General features: G+C 42.6%; 1 protein-coding gene across 2 annotated transcripts in view; it reads right to left on the bottom strand.

Moving 5' to 3' along the window:
* WNT2B (wingless-type MMTV integration site family, member 2B) overlaps nucleotides 1-5,150 on the bottom strand; it is a 67,203-nt gene that overhangs the window by 31,885 nt on the left and 30,168 nt on the right. The window contains exon 2 of one of the 2 annotated variants that reach the window (XM_012000739.1): nucleotides 2,888-2,960. The exons of the other annotated variant lie outside the window; for it this stretch is intronic. The gene's annotated coding sequence lies outside the window, so the exon portion shown is untranslated. The remainder of the gene's footprint in view (nucleotides 1-2,887; nucleotides 2,961-5,150) is intronic. 2 annotated transcript variants of the gene reach the window in all.

Raw genomic sequence — 5,150 nt, 5'->3', positions numbered from 1 at the left:
TAAATAAATAAATAAATAAATAATAAAAAATACAGTAAGTAAATAAAGAAGGAAGGAGTCTTCCTTTCCATAGTGCAATGTCACTAAACACTCTTTAGTTATTTACAACATTTACGAAACAAGGCAGATAAGGAAGAAGGCCCGTCTAATCAGAGAAACAAAGGTTATGGCTGCCTGTCATGTGACTCAGGTGCCATAATTGTGTTCCCTTAAGGCTCAAAATATTTTAGAGGTTTTTTTGTGTGTGGTTTTTTTTGTTGTTGTTGTTTGTTTGTTTTGTTTGTTTTTTTGAGACAGTCGCTCTGTCGACCAGGCTGGAATGCAGTGGTGTGATCTCGGCTCACTACAACCTCTACCTCCCTAGTTCAAATGATTCTCCAGCCTGGGCCTCCCAAGTAGCTGGGATTACAGGCGTGCACCACCCTGCCCAGCTAATTTTTAAATTTTTGATAGAGATGGAGTTCTACCATGTTGGCCAGGCTGGCCTCGAACTTCTGAGCTCAAGAGATTTGCCCGCCTCGGCCTCCCAAATGGGTGGGATTATGGGCGTGAACTACCGCACCTGGACAGATTTTGTTTCTTTAAAAAAGTTTGTATATGAGTCGTCTACCAACAGCTTAGATTTTTGTTGTTGCTGTTGTTGAGACAGAGTCTCTCTGTGTCACCCAGGCTGGAGTGCAGTGGCACAATCTCGGCTCATTGCAACCTCTGTCTCCTGGGTTCAAGAAATTCTTGTGCCTCAGCCTCCTGACACAGCTGGGATTACAGGCATGTGCCACCATACCTGGCTAATTTTTGTAATTTTAGTAGAGACAGGTTTCACCATGTTGGCCAGGCTGGTCTTGAACTCCTGGCCTCAAGCAATCCACTCGCCTCAGCCTCTCAAAGTGCTGCGATTATAGGCGTGAGCCACCACGTCCAGCCCAGTTTAGATTTTGAATTACTTATTTCCACAAACTGCTTCAATACTTACATTGTTTTTCACTTTAGTATTCAATAAATTACATGGAATATTCAACACTTTTTTATAAAATAGGGATTGTGTAGGCTGGGCGCGGTGGCTCAAGCCTGTAATCCCAGCACTTTGGGAGGCCGAGACGGGCGGATCACGAGGTCAGGAGATCGAGACCATCCTGGCTAACACGGTGAAACCCCGTCTCTACTAAAAATACAAAAAATTAGCCGGGCATGGTGGCGGGCGCCTGTAGTCCCAGCTACTCGGGAGGCTGAGGCAGGAGAATGGCGTGAACCCGGGAGGCGGAGCTTGCAGAGAGCAGATATCCTACCACTGCACTCCAGCCTGGGCGACAGAGCGAGACTCCGTTTCAAAAAAAAAAAAAAAGAAAGAAAGAAATGGTTACTTTTCCTTCCCCCAGCCAGGAGCACAGGGGATATTTTTCTGATATTTACTGTGAGAGCCTGGTGAGCTTTAGGAGGTAAAACTCACAATATGTGGGGTCCTCCCATGACTGACTTCCCCCTGGAGTTTTTAATTCTCAGAGTTGTCCATACTGAGTCTCCAGCAATTCATCAATTACAGCTCAGGTTTCGGTGTCCTGGTACTGGTTCCTGCTCATGGGTTTCTGCTCTGGTAAGTTGTGATTCCCTGCATTTGCCTGCCTGTCTCTGCAATTTAGGAGGCAGTGATTTGCCCTGTGGCCTCACTACTCTGGTGGATGTAAGAAGAGTGTTGATTTTTCAGTTTGTTCAGGTTTTTACTTACTGTTAGGATGGAGTGATGACTTCCAAGCTTTTTACATGCCAGATAGGAAACTGTTAAATCTTGAGTGTCTTTTTAATATTGATTTGTAATAGTTTCTTTATATCTTGTGGAAAATAAGTCCTTTGTATATATTTTTAAAATGTCTTTTCCTATTCTGTTACTTTTTCTTTTTCTTTTATTTATGTGACTTGTCATACATATATGTTTATGGCTTCCAGGTTACTATCTTACTTAGGAAGTTGTTCTCACTCCCATGTTTATGAAACTCATATCCTCAATTTTCCCTAATACATTTATGAACATAAATAAAATTATTTTATTGGAATTTGTTTTTTTGAGACAGGATCTTGCTCTGTCACCCAGGCAGGAGTACAGTGGCACAATCATGGCTCACTGTAGCCTCAAATTCCCAGGCTCAAGTGATCCTCCCACCTTAGCCTCCTGAGTAGTTAGGACCACAGGTGTGGGCCTCCATACCCAGCTGATTTTTTTATTTTAAAAATTTTCTATAGAGATGTGGTCTATGTTGCGCAGGCTGGTCTTGAACCCCTGAGTTCAAGTGATCTGCCCGCCTTGGCCTCCCAAAGTGCTAGGATTACAGGTATGAGCCACTACGCCCAGCCCTCCCTCCAATCCTTCTAACTCTTAATGTTTATTTAGCATTTTCCCTTGGCCTGAAATGCTCTTCCTGTCTCTAATTAGCTGATTCCTGCCCTTCTTTAAAGGCCTTTTCCATGTAGTCTTTCCTGAACAGCTCAACATGTTCTTAGCCTCTTCTGAAATGCTATCTGATCTGTTATTTGACTTATTTATTTATTTATTTATTTGTTTATTGAGATGGAGTCTTGCTCTGTTGCCCAGGCTGCAGTGCAGTGGTGCAATCTTGGCTGGTTCACTGCAACCACTGCCTCTCAGGTTCAAGTGATTCTTCTGCCTCAGCCTCCCAAGTAGCTGGGATTACAGGTGCCTGCCACCACACCCAGCTAATATTTGTATTTTTAGCAGAGACAGAGTTTCACCATGTTGGCCAGGCTGGTCTCGAACTCCTGACCTCATGATCTGCCTGCCTTGGCCTCCCAAAGTGCTGGGATTATAGGTGTGAGCCATCGTGTTGGCCAATTTATTTTTTATAATTGGTTGTCTGACATTTTAATTATCATGTACCTTTGCAAACACTTGTCGAAGGCCGACTATGTGTAGGTATGCCAGGTACTGCTGTCCTCAAGGATCCTTCAGTCTGGTCAGAAAAGAAAACACAGGTACAACTTAACATAATAAATGCTATGGATTTTCAGCAGAAAGAGGAGTGATTTGTAGATTTATTTAGGGGAGAGCTATTGGGAATCCAGGGGAGATCTTTCTGGATGAGGTAGATTTTGGCCTAGACCTTGATAGATGAGTAGGATTTGAAATACAAAAATGGGCATTTTAGTTTTTTCATTAAGAATATGAGTTATTTGAGAAAAAAGTAATTTATTATTCTGTTATCTCTCTCTCTCTTTGAGCCCCTTTCTCACTCACACTTGGAAGAACACCTTTGGTACAGGTTACATTGAAAACAGAATCTCTAAGAATCCTTCCTCTCAGCTTCTCTCTCAGAATAAGGAGGTGATCCCAAGGCTGATTTTCTCTACGTGGATAGTGAATTCCCTCCTCTTCCAAGTCCCCCAGGACCTTCCTCCAACAGTTACTTGTCACTCCAGAGGTTTTTGTTGTCTTTGGACATCACATGCAGAGAGTTGAGTTAATGCTACTGCTTAGTTCTTAACACAGGATCATCATCAACCTGTGCGAGGTGTCTCTCTTGTTTGTTTCTTTATTTCCTGTATCCCATTTCCCACTCTTATTCCTGCCCCTGGTAATAGGCATCCACTCTAATGTAACTAAAATATGCCCCTGGATATATATGTAGTCTTTTATGTTGTTTGCATGTGTATTTCTCATTTTTAAGTTTTATAAATGATATTCTGATATAAAACTTGTGTTAGATTTCCATCTGTAAGAAAAAAATCCTAAAATATAAAATCCTAAAAACCAGTAATTGTGGTTGGAGATTGAAGTTCTCTTCCTCCATCTTCTCACTTTAGGATCTGGGCTGAAGGAGCATACTCATGAGGGACATGCTATATTTTCTTGCAAAAAGAAGAGTAAAAAAAAAAAATGGGCAGTATTCGTGATGCTTCTTAAAACTTCAACTTGAATTGGCATGTGTCACATCTGCTCCCACAAATGCTATCTAAACCCAACAATGGGATGAGGAAATATATCCATTGGCAGTATTGGCATTGCAAGTTTTATGGCAAAAGATAGAAGGGAGTAAATTGCTGAGAATAATACAATGGACTTTAGACCTCTTTGGGTTTTTTGTTTGTTTGTTTGTTTTTGAGACAGTCTTCCTCTGTTGCCAAGCCTGGAGTGCAATGGTGTGATCTCGGCTCACAGCAGCCTCCACCTCCTGGGTTCAAGTGATTCTCCTGCCTCAGTCTCCTCAGTAGCTGGGATTACAGGTGCCTGCCACCACGCCCGGCTAATTTTTTTTTGTATTTTTAGTAGAGATGGGCTTTCACCATGTTGGCCATGCTGGTCTTGAACTCCTGACCTCTTGTAATCTGCCTGCCTTGGCCTCCCAAAGTGCTGGGATTATAGGAGTGAGCCACTGCGCCTGGCCTTTTTTTTCTTTTTCTTTTCTTTTCTTTTTTTTTTACACTCTCATGTTAAAAAAAAAAAATCTGCCCTTGTTACTATATAGATATGCATAGTTCATTCCTTCAAAGTGTTGCACTGTATTTTGTAGTGATGGCCTCCACAATTTACTGACCTGTTCTTCCAGTGATGAACATCTAAGTACCTTGAACCCATGCTATCAAAAAATGCCTCCGCAAACATCTTCATACCTGACCTTTAAGAGTGCAAATTTATCTGGGATTGCTTGGTTTTAGGAGGCACAGATGCTTAATTTCACTGCAATTTACACTTTCACAACAGTGAATGAGAATTCCCATTTGTGAGGCCGAGGTGGGAGGATTGCTTGAGCCCAGAAGTTGGAGACCAGCCTGGGTGACACAGGAAAACCCTGTCTCTAAAAAAAAAAAAAAGGTAAATAAAGGGCCGGGCACGGTGGCTCACACTTGTAATCCCAGCACTTTGGGAGGCCGAGGCAGGCGGATCATGAGGTCAGGAGATTGAGACCATCAGACCATCCTGGCTAACATGGTGAAACCCCGTCTTTACTAAAAATACAAAAAAAATTAGCTGGGCATGGTGGCGGGCGCCTGTAGTCCCAGCTATTCGGGAGGCTGAGCCAGGAGAATGGCGTGAACCTGGGAGGCAGAGCTGGCAGTGAGCCGAGATTGCGCCACTGCACTCCAGCCTGGGCGACAGAGCGAGACTCTGTCTTAAATAAATAAATAAATAAATAATAAAAAAT

The sequence above is a fragment of the Mandrillus leucophaeus genome, unplaced genomic scaffold, assembly GCF_000951045.1.
Source record: "Mandrillus leucophaeus isolate KB7577 unplaced genomic scaffold, Mleu.le_1.0 Scaffold64, whole genome shotgun sequence".
Classification (NCBI taxonomy): domain Eukaryota; kingdom Metazoa; phylum Chordata; class Mammalia; order Primates; family Cercopithecidae; genus Mandrillus; species Mandrillus leucophaeus.
Note: the sequence above shows the minus strand (reverse complement) of the source record. Positions and strands in the feature narration are given on the sequence as shown.